The following is a 12,935-nucleotide window of genomic DNA, read 5'->3' on the forward strand; positions in this document are numbered from 1 at the left end:
GATATAGGAGAAGTGGATACAAATGTGTACTGCAGTGTGTTTTGCCGAAGGAAGCCATTCAAACTATAATTATAAAAAAGGAGGTGTCAAATAGAATAATATGGTTAAGATGATAAGAATGTTCGAACAATTTGTAAATAGGTGGAGTTCTGAATACTAAATGAGTAGCCACAAATAAAGCAAAGACAAAATTCATGCTTTGAATACGGAAACACCAAAAAAAATTCTGAAAAAAGCAAAAAGAAGATGCACAATATTAAGGATTATGAGAAATATTCATTATATTTTAATAGTGGGTTTAGGCGGAGTTATGGATTCAGAATGTTTCAATAAATTGAAATTAGAGGTTTTACAAAATAGGTAACCCAAAATAAAACAATGACAATGTCCATAATTTGATAAGAGAAATCAAAAGAAGCGTGATATGATCATAAATAAAACAAGAGTTCACAAACGAATTATATTGTATTAAAAGATTGTGAGAAAGTTTTAATAATTTCTTAAAACAAGTTTAGGAGAAATTGTGACCAAAATTAGAACCTGTAATAAGGCAATTACAAAGTCTATGATGCAGAAACCATTAAAGTTAATGTGATGAACAAATATATGAAAATAGGAGATGCACAAAATAATTTAAGGTTGAAATTTTGAGATAGTTTCAATGAATTGTAATAAGTCTGTGGTTAATGAGGAGTTGTTGATACAAAACGGGTTCATCTAATTAAAAGTCCTTGCTTCGGTAAGGAAAACCAGGAATTTCATTAAATTGTGATTAGTGATTAACAGCAGATATAAATGTCTACTAAAGCTTGCAGCTATGACGAAGTCCGTGTGTTCACACTTGACCCTACATTTCATTCAGATGACAAAATACATGAAGGGATGCAAATGTATCATTAAAAAATTCACAAAATTCAGTCGAGCGGTTCAGTATCAGATGCGGAAACAAAAGTAGGACAAAAGGATATTGGCGAACGAACGGACAGACAAACGGACTTCTACATTACTATAGGGTGTATAATAATGTCAACTGCATGAATGCAAATACGAGATCACTAAAACACTTAGTTCAACAAAGCTCTTACTGCCATAACAAAATTAGAGATCTGTTATATAATCAAACAAAAAAGATCAGATGGAAATCAAATGCCCTCTTTACGAAACAATGGGTAGGTCGGTGCAACTGCTGGTGGAGTTTTTATTCCCCGCGGGTATCACCAGCCCAGTAGTCAGCGCTTTTGGTTGACAGGAATTATCATTAAATCAATGATTTCGGTCATTATTTAATAATAAATGTTTACTATTTTCTAGCTCATAAATATATTACCTTAGCTGTATTTGGCAAACCTTTTTAGAATTTTTGGTCCTCAATATACTCTTCAACTTCGTACTAAATTTGGCCTTTTCGACATTTTTTTTTATTCGAGCGTCACTGAGGAGTCTTTTTTTGACGAAACGCGCGTCTGGCACAAACATAAAATTCCAATCCTGGTATCTTTGGTGAGTTTATTGTAGACGAAACGCGCGTCTGGCGCAAGTAAACAAATTAAATCCTGGTATCTATGATGCGTTTATTTACTCCATCCAGACCCAGTTGAAAAGGCAAACATCTTAAATCTTAAATAAGCAGTTAACATGTTATTCAATTCAATGGGGTTTTCACGACTCCCTTCATTTAAATTGTTTGGTTACATAACAGTGGCATTTTTGCATCTAAGTTCTGTTCATGTATAATGTAAGTTTCTAGCTTCTTACATGGTAAGAGCAGGAAGAGTTCACAAAAACTTAACAAACGTCACAGAGAGCAAATAATATGAGAGAAAGACAAACAACGAAAGAACAAAGTATTGTACAGACACAGTGTATGTTATAAAGATGTAATCTTCCGTATTGTCATGAAACTTATAAAGCGTGTGGCACAGCATCTGGTTATAACATTTGTGAAAATATCATCTTAGATTTCTGAACTTTCAGCGGTATATTAAATCAAATATTTTATTTGTTAAGTAAAGGTATCATACCTCATGTAAAAGAGGGACGAAAGATACCAGAGGGACAGTCAAACTCATAAATCGAAAATAAACTGACAACGCCATAGCTAAAAATGAAAATGAAAAGTAAATGTCGGCAAAAATGTCAAATAAATTCACTTTTGTTTCTTTTAAAATTGAGAATGGAAATGGGGAATGTGCCAAAGAGACAACAACCCGACCATAGAGCAGACAACAGCAGAAGGTCACCAACAGGTCTTCAATGCAACGAGAAATTCTCGCACCCGGAGGCGTCCTTCAGCTGGCCCCTAAACAAATATATACTGGTTCAGTGATAATGAACACCATACTAAACTCCAAATTGTACACAAGAAACTAAAATTTAAAATGATACAAGACTAACAAAGGCCAGAGGCTCCTGACTTGGGACAGACGCAAAAATGCGGCGGGGTTAAACATGTTTGTGAGATCTCAACCCTCCCCCTATACCTCTAGCCAATGCAGAAAAGTAAACGCATAACAATACACACATTAAAATTCAGTTCAAGAGAAGTCCGAGTCTGATGTCAGAAGATGTAACCAAAGAAAATAAACAAAATGACAATAATACATAAATAACATCAGACTACTAGCAGCTAACTGATATGCCAGCTCCGGACCTAAATTAAACTGATTGAAAAATTATGTCTTCATCATATGAATATCAGGCACAATCCTCCCCGTGAGGGGTTTAGTATCATACCATAATAACATATATGAGAAGAACATAACCCGTGTCATGCCAACAACTGGTTTATTAAGAATAAATGTGTTTAGTTCCGATGCAAAGACCCTGTAAGTGAATCAATATTAACGCCAAAATATGCAATCTTTAATGACCTGACAACAGTATCGTAACTATATCCCTTCTTAATAAGTATATTTAAAGGTTTTGTTAGCTTCTGAGGTGAATACTGACATTTTTGTGTTTTATAAAGAATATTTCCATAAAATATTGGATGTGAAATACCTGAACGTATAAGAAGTCTGCATGTTGAGCTATATTTACGAATGATGTCCTTATACCGATGATAAAATTTAGTAAATGTTTTGACTAGTTTGTGATATCGAAAACCCTGGTGTAATAATTTTTCAGTAATACATAAATTTCTCTCGTTAAAATCTAAAACATTGTTGCATACACGAGCGAATCGTACAAGTTGAGATATATAAACTCCGTAAGATAGTGAAATCATCTCTTTTATCATAAATTTTAGTATTAAGCTTTTCGTTTATGATATATATATCAAGATCGAGGAAAGGGCAGTGGTCATTGTTAGTATTAGCTTTATTTAAAGTAAGTTCAACAGGATAAATTTCTTTAGTATACATACTGAAGTCGTCATTATTGAGAGCTAAAATACCATCCAAATATCTAAAAGTATTATTAAATTTGTGTATCAGATGTTGTTTCGATGGGTCTTTGCTGATTTTTGTCATAAATTGTAACTCATAGCAATACAAAAACAGGTCCGCAATAAGTGGTGCACAGTTAGTCCCCATAGGAATTCCGATAACCTGACGATATACGGAATCTCCAAAGCGAACAAAAATGTTATCTAGTAAAAATTCAAGAGCAGATATAGTATGAAAGCATGTCCAATTGACATAGTTTTTTTGTTTATTGCTACTAAAAAATGACCTAAAAGAGTTTGAACATATATATTCACATTCTGACTTTTTAAATGCCCATTTAATTAGGTGTGTGATTTTTTTCTTAATGAGAATGTGAGGCAATGTGGTATATAGAGTAGAAAAATCAAAACTTTGAACAGATTCAAAATCACCAATATAAGCATGCAATTTCTCAAGTACTTTCAACGAGTTTTTTGACATTCCAAAAGTAATTAATTCCACTATTTTCGAAGGTCTTATTTGAACAATTTTTTGTTTACTGTGGGAAAACATGTATAGAATTCAGAAGCATTTCAATCACATGCATATAATAAATCATGGCGTTAAAGTACAATAAATAGAATAAATCAGTAAAATCTTTTATTCGGTAGTTGAAAAGGGACCAATAGTATAAGGTAGACAAAATGATGTAGACGTGATTTTGAGTTGGAAGTTTCCTTGTGCTTCAGAAAATTCAACATGCTAAAAGAAGACACACAATAAAATTTCTGAATACGCAAACATTTTACTCTATTCTTTTTTTGTCTCATCCTCCCCCCCCCCCACCCCCACCCCCCCCCAAAAAAAAACCCCCCAACAACAACAAAATAACAAACAACAATAAACAACAAAACAAAAAGCAAAAAATAGGGGGAAAAAGCAAAACAATCTGTAATATTTGAAGTTATTTAATCATGTTCCTCTTTGTCATCCGTTATTACAATAACAGCAGACATTTTGACCCTCTAACATAATCTTCCACAATAGTCTACAGGGTCAAGATTTATAAACTTCTGATATTGTAATATCGTATAATAAAAAGAAAGAGCATATTAAATAATTAAAAATGCATCTTAGAATATTTACTATAAAACAATTAAAAAGTTATCAAAAGAAAAGGGGGAGGGTGCATTCCCCACGCGCCTGTGCATGCCAAATACAATAGTATATAAACTTTTCATAACTATAATATATCTTTGGGGAGATCCCGTTCGCACTTAAAGTATATCTATATGTTATTATGACATACATAGGGAAGTCCTACCAGCCAAGTTGTGTCTTTTTAGAAGGTCCGAGACCACAATTATTTCGTAGTGCATTTCTTTCAGACAATAAATGCAAATTAAAAAAATCCCACCTGCGCTTTCTCAATAATTTTTTTACAGTGTGTTGTCAGTACTACTTTTGGGACAAATTATATCAAAATTATAGAAAACTTCATCGGCTCTAACTCAAAATATGGACTCTTTTATGTTAAGGGGGTCTTGAAATCTTTTGTCACAGCTTCCGAAGTGCTAATTTTTAACCTTTTTCAACTGGACCCACTACTTTACTTTAAAATTCATGACCCAAATTATTTGTGTCATTTCATCCCTTGACTTGCTATTTGAGTCATAAAACATGGAGAAATACATTTGTAAGGGTTATACAAAAAATTGGCAAGTAACACACTGTCCACACTAGGGACTACAATTGTGGTCTCGGTTCAGAAGGTCACGCCAGTCAGTGTGTATCTAAATTGATGAATCAAGCACAGCCTAGAGTTATCTCGCTTTTCTCGAGAATAAAGTGAAAGCGAAAGTAGGAAAGATTATTTACATTTCCCAAGGTGACCAGGGGATTTACGTTCCACTTCTTTATTTATTGGGGAATCCATAAACTTTCGCCAAAAGACAAAAATCCAACTCGGATTAGTTTGGAGTAATTGTTTTAATCATAACTTTGCAGTTCCAGTGTTTTAAAAGTTTGGTTGGTATGTCGACTTTGTGAAATTGTGCTAGATTTAGACGTATTGGTTCAAAAGAAGTTTCTATTCAAGACCAAAGTCAATACAGCAGACCTGAAATTCAAGAAATAATACTGTATTTCTTATTGCACACCAATATTTAGGTAGGTATAAACCATTTTTCAAAGATTATTGTTGAGGTCGTGTTAAAAAAAAAAAAAAAAAGGGGGGTAGCAGTTGTGTTGATTAAACAGTTTTTGAATGGACAGTGGTACTTATTATAGAGATAGCAACCCGTCGACAGATCAGAAAACAGCTCAAGTCCACCAATTGGAGCGAAAATATCCAAATGACTGGTTATCCCGTTTGGGATTCCGACTGAGTCCAGGACGATTTTCTGATTTGGCCGCCTCAGATAGGTCAATTATATAGGCCGTGTGGTGACAAATCGTTGCTTACATTCATGTCAATTGGACTATGCTGGATAATTATCTCATTGACAATCAAACTACATCTTTTATTCGTATATCGGTCTGAACTATTGTAAATGAGTATGGACGTTTTAAATGTTTATGCAAGATAGTATGAAATTCAAAACAGTGTAGCTGTGGCCATTGATTGACACATTAAAATCATTCATTGACTGGGACAATTTAGGTGAACGTTTGTATGTAATGACCAATGCTCACTATGTACTTTTTAAAGACACTTAAACTATGGGGTCACCAAAGGTTCTCAACACCTAAATAAAGTAATTCGAAAAATTAATCAGAAATAACACGATATTTTGATTTATATCAATTATAAATCCGCCTCTGATTTCCCCCTTACTCCATTTATATGTGACTGAGATGTCGTAAATATGTAAAATATTTTTTTTTCATTTTTAGGATGTATATGCATGATTTGGGCGATTATGATATTATTTCCTGCGAAGAAATAGATGAATTACAAAAACTGGTAGAAGAAACTGGAGTACTAAATCTGCCTAATTATATTTCCCAGAAAGCCAAAGAATGGAAAGAAGTTCAAATCCATATTGCTGTTCTTGGAGAAACTTATGTTGGCAAGTCAACCTTCATTAACCAGCTACGTGGTGTCGAAGAATGGGATAACAAATTTGCTCCCGTTGGGTTAGGAGACACTACATTGGAGCCTACAGCATACGAAAACCCATACAACAAGAACATGGTCTTTTGGGATTTGCCTGGTGTCGGAACTTTGAAATATTCTAAAGATGAAAGTTACTTCAGAACAATTAACATTGAGAGGTACGACTTTTTTATTTTAATGTCTGATCAATGTTTTTCTGAAAACGATGCATGGCTGGCAAGAGAAATTAGAAAACGTGGCAAGCCGTTTTTCTTCGTTAGGTCCAAACTGGACGAGGATTTAAAAAGTGCAGAGCATGATGGTCAATGTATTTATGAGGTTCTACCCAGAATACATCAAAGCTGTACAGACAACCTTAGAAAAGCTAATTTCCGTGACCCAACCATATTTATCATATCGAACTATGACCATGAAATTGGCCAGTTCGATGACTTAATGGTTGCAATTTTTCACTCATTGCCAGATTTCAAAAAAGAGGCTATGATTTTATCGATTGGGCCACTCACGCACCAGATAATTCGAGAAAAAAAGAAAGCACTCCACAATAGAGTTTTTAAGATTGCAGTCATATCCGCTGGAGCGGCGGCTGTTCCACTTCCGGGCATAGATGTTGCTGTTGATCTTGCAATTATAGCATATGAAATCAATTTCTACATGTCTGAATTTGGTCTCGATGAAGAATCCTTAATGCATCTATGTAAGAAAACGAAAACGAAGTATGATCAAATCACTGAATCTTTGAAACATTCAAAATCTCTCCTTACTGAAAAGAGTACACTTAAAACCCTTTTCATGAAGATTGTGAAAACTCAAGCAGCAGAGCAAGTAGGCGGTAGATTTGCTAAGTATATACCTGTAATAGGGAGTATTGTTTCAAGTTGTGTGGCTTACGCTGCTTGTGTTAAATTTCTGAGAAGTGAAATTGATCTCTTGGAAGAAGATGCACAAACTCTTGTAAACATCGTCATAGATAAAAACAAGAAACTGTAAATACAAAAATGTACAAAAAATGAACGTTTGTTTTTTCATCAATTTCCTGTCTTAAAGGTCATGCAATCATGTTTAACCAATGCAAGTGTAAATAACAGTTATCAAACGCTTGTGTTCCTGCTGAAGTAAGTACAAAAGGTTAACTATTACTTGATATAGATTGTTTGTTAGGGTGATTTGTTATTTTTTTAAACGATGGATGGATGATGTTTAACTTTCAACGGCAAATCAAATGCATATCCAGGACGTTATTTTTACGAGATGTGATTTATATAAGCTGGGAAGGTACATCTTTTAAATTACACAGTGGATACATTATTTAATTTAATTGTTTAAAAAAAACTGATATGTAATTACTAGTAATTTTTATTGGATTCTTTATTTCAGTTATTCTCCATCGTTGTATTAATTTATAAGTTGTGTTCATAAACTTATTTTTGCAATTGGTTACAATTGCGAGCAAATGTGAAGCAGGGTTCAGAACATTTTGCACATTAATTCAGTACTAGCCTAAAGACTTTAATGTTTCAATAATTGTTCTTCATCTTTTTTTCTTTTTTGAAGGAATATTTACCTTTTTCTGTGTTATTATCCACCAATTATCTAATCGTTGACTGTAAATATATTAAGCTTTCCAAATGATAAGCAATCTGTGATTCCCTTTATCTTAGTAAATACGAAATCCATGGTTCTATCTAGTCGAGATTTGTATGTTTATACCAGATGTAATTTATTTCATTTTATTTAATTATGTTTATGATAATTATGATTAATTTTGTACATTTTAGTACATACTATTATAAGCTATTGACATTACTATTTTAAGTGACTATCGTGTGTTCCAATTATTGTTTTTATTTACACTGTATTATAAAATTTTTGTCATAAATACATCACTTTAAATAGATAATTTAGTTTAATATAAAATGAGGCATTATGATTATACATATAATACTGGTACAATTGTACAATTCAATTCAATTTTTAATATAGGTGTCAGTTTTTTTATTTGTACAGACAGCAATCAGTTATGGTGCTTTTGCGGGTAAAATTAACGATTTTTGTTTTTAACTGTTTTGCTGTAGTGGGAAAAGAAAGACTACTTAAACTAAATCTTTTTCATAATAAATAAATTATTCACCATTTCATTGTATGATGAGTTTTCTTTTTTGGTTTATCTTTGCTAGTAAAATTGTGAATTGCCAAAGACAAAATTTTAATATAACATCTTTATGCACAGTTCTAAGAATTTACAATATTTTGTTTATGTTATTCCAAATTTAGAAGTTGAGCACGTCACCAAATATTATTATTTAGAAAAAAAACGAGAAGTTTAATAGATGGATATGCATGGTATGATAATTATATCTGATTTAATTCCATTGTTTCCGATTTATTCAATTGTCTGTTTAACTACAAGGAACTTTTTGAATTTTGCTACATGTATGTGAGTCATGTCATAAAACCAGTGTTTTGAATGACCGTTCTAGAGTTTTGAGCATTACTATCGAATTATGAAAAATGGCATTAACAGTTTAATAAAGGAGTAGGTCCGGTAAGGGCCGATTTTGGCCTCAAATTTCACGTTCATCGAACGAAAGATTTTCGATACTTTTTAAACACTTTAGTGTTTATTTAAATTAATTCAATTAGTTTCTGTAAAGAATTTTAACTGATTTTGTAATTAAAAACGCTCCAATTCAAGCTTAATTATGAAAAATCTATCAAATATGCCAAAAAACGTCACTTTTCAGATGGTTTTTGTCAAAAATGGAAGTGGCCGCATCCGTGTTCATCCTCAACCTTTATATATGTTATGTATTATCATCAAATACAACTTACATTTCAATATTATGAATGAACACGAATGCGGCCACTTTCATTTTAGATGGAAACCGTTTAAAACTTAACTAAAATGCTCAAATTGTGTGAAGATTTCAGTAATTTAGCATGGCTTAATGATGCTAGTACCCGATATATGTGCATTTCTTTGTCAAAAACAGCCCATATTTATGTAGCAGAAGCATTCTACTTTCCAGTAAATAGCTAAAAGATTACATTTTCATACTTTTGTAAAACTGCTATATTTTGGGGCCAAAAAGGGGTCTTACTGAACCTACTCCTTTCGAAATGGACGTCCGAGATAAAAACCTAAGTGCTTCTGTTAATTTGTCCTTCCTGATACATTCAATTTGAATAGTATAATCACAGGGTTCTACAGTGCGTTTTGGCAAATTAGAAAACAGCAAAATTTGGTCAATTTGAAAACTGTAACATTTTGAATATAAAAGTTCAGACACGAATTGAAGAATTGACTTACAGATATACGATCGTTATATTATGAGATGTTACGGATATAAGATCGTTATATTATGAGATGTTACAGATATAAGATCGTTATATTATGAGATGTTATAGATGTACGATCGTTATATTATGAGATGTCACAGATGTAAGATCGTTATATTATGAGATGTTACAGATGTAAGATCGTTATATTATGAGATGTCACAGATGTAAGATCGTTATATTATGAGATGTCACAGATGTAAGATCGTTATATTTTGAGATGTTACAGTAGTTTTTTCTTATTGATGCTCTATATGTAATTTGTTTTGTGTGCATGTAGTTTTTGGTTATTTTTAAAACCGTTGTAAGCAATCTTTAAAAGAAGAGTGAAATTTTGTACAACATTTAATTTACATTGCAAATGAAATTCATTTGTCAAATTGCACTATTTATTTATTTATTATTGTTTCACAAATTTATGATTAAAAATACAAATTTATTATTGCTTATTTTGTCAGTTTTTTCGGACTAAGTTTAGGACCAGTATTTTCGATTTTCCTACGTAGATCGTTCCTGTTATTTACCTTATACAAATGTTCCCTTGTCAACATATTATGATGTTTATATATCCCGACTTGCTCGATTCGCTCGTGTATGTAACAAAGTATTTGATTTTAACGAAAATAATCTCTGTATTACTGAAAATTTATTACACCAGGGTTTTCGATATCAAAAACTAGTCAAAACATTTACTAGATTTTATCATCGGTACAAGGATATCACTTTAACATGCAGACATCTAGCTAATACGTTGAGGTATTTCACTTCCAATCTTTTATGGTAATATTCTTTACAAAGCACAAAAATGTGACTACTGATATGCAGAAAAGTCTTGGTCTATAAAATTGAGGGACAAAGATAAATCATTGAAATCTTTACTTGTCATAAGTTTATTACAAGATTGATTGGTCGGTGCTTGCCTTAACGTCAGTGGCAAATATCCCAAACATTTTCAATACGATAATTAATTAAGAGATAACTGTATTGTATTTGAAGCTTTAAGGACGTCCATCGGTAGTTTTACTGTCGCAAATTTAGTTTACCTGGCGACGCGGAGCGGAGACAGGTAAACGCGTATTTGCGACAGTAAAACTACCGATGGACGTCCGCAAAGCTTCAAATACAATACAGTTATCTCTATTCTAATGCAAAACAAGTTTATAATTAAATTGCAATCATTATTTCAGTGTAAAATGTTCATTAAAGAAAATTCCGCGAAAAGATGTTATGTTCTTTGGTCCCTACACTAGGTGACGCCATAGGTATGCTTCCGGCGTCAAACATAAACACCGGCCGTTTTCTGGCTTCTGTGCCGCTTCAGAATGTAATAAAATTTGATAAAAAGGAAATTTTTAGGCGAAACAAGTTAGTTTTTTGTTTATTATTGTAGAAATAACATGTCAATACATTCCTAAATTCAAAATGTCGGCTTCCTTAGTTACAGACAAGGAGATAGAGAATTTTACGCTTGCTGTTATCCAATCAGAACAATTGTTACAAAATAATTGCATTATAATTTTGAGTGACACTTTTACTTTGGTAATATATGGAAAAAGAGAATAGTGTGTATCAATTGCAATCGTTGTTGTAACATTTCAGTCTGTGGTCGGGCCTTTTCTAAAAACTAAAAGAATCATTCGTACTATTATTAAACTTCAATAAGATGTTTCCCGTAAAGTTCTAGCAAATGATGTTAATGTCTTTCAGAATATCAATTCAAGATGATAAACAAGTTCGGATCGTTTGAAAATTGAGAGATCTAGAGGTATTCAAGCGATTTTGCACTCTTAACGTTACAAAACATATTTATATGTAGTATTTAAAATCAATATACATTTAGCAGCTGCATGTACGAATTTGAATAAAAGAAGGACTCATGATTCCAGGATTTCGGTAAGCGCTTACTATTTGAAAACAAAAATCAGCAACCAACATTGTTTGACTTAAATTACTACCTGAAATACTCAAAACTTGAATCAGAAATACGTGAAGGCTTATACTTACATCTTCTACTGGAAGAAAGGTCTTTGATGGACACCCTTCAACAACAATTGAACTGAATGCTGCTACTCAACATCACACTTTTCCCATCGGATTGGCTTCCTAATTCAAGCAAGAAATGTTATCAAACGGCAAGCAGCAATCAAACGCAACCACGAAGTTCCGTGGGAGCGTTCTGCTCAACTCGAATGCCGGAGGTGTTGATCACGGATTGGGACATCAAACGAATCACACTAGAATTGTGATATACAGGAGTATGAGAAAATAATAGTCGGTTTAAAGTCAGAATAATATTTTCCGATAAGGTGACTTATCTTTCTGTAGACTTCTACCTTATTAGCTACCACCTTAAAATGTGCTGGAAAAGGTTGATTTGGCTTTTTGTTGACTGTTACACTGTTAGCTAAGCATTCAACTACTTGATCAGCTTGTCGGCCTGTAGTACAAAGCATAATCTAATGTGCATGCATACCACATTATCATGTCTTGGTAAAATTGCAGCTGGACGTTAAGCAGTTATTTCATTTGTTTCATCCATTCGTTAAAAAAAAACTAAGCTCACAAAGTAGTACGTTTTGTAGTATATAATTTTCAGTTTAATGTTGTTTCATATATATATGGCAAATATAAAAAGGTAAGTTACACATCAATAGCAAACTAAAAAATAATTTTACTGACGCTGTTAATTTTTTTAAGGGTTGGGTATGAGGATGAGACGGGCAAAAACGTCGAACGAAGCACATTTTGTATGAAGCGCGGAAGTGTTTCGAACTCAAAATATGCACGTTTTACACTTTTCAACTATTAAAACTACAAACAGAAATATATTACATGTAAATGCCACAACAACGAAATCATTAGTTGATTCAAACCTTTTGTTTGTTTTTTTCTATGAAACAGTAACGTTGCCAAGGAGAGCGCGTGCATTTATATGTGTTGCAACTAGAAGGAATTAAATTAGAATCATTCTATAACTTTTGCAATGCCTCGGTCACTCAATGGAAATAACAGAATCGTACGACACTTCTTTGTAAAGTAATTAATACAGGATGAACAAAAAATACTTCTTCATAGATCGATTCATACAATATTTTAATTATAATATCTTTGTA

This window comes from Mytilus galloprovincialis, chromosome 3 (genome assembly GCF_965363235.1).
Source record: "Mytilus galloprovincialis chromosome 3, xbMytGall1.hap1.1, whole genome shotgun sequence".
In the NCBI taxonomy this organism is placed as follows: domain Eukaryota; kingdom Metazoa; phylum Mollusca; class Bivalvia; order Mytilida; family Mytilidae; genus Mytilus; species Mytilus galloprovincialis.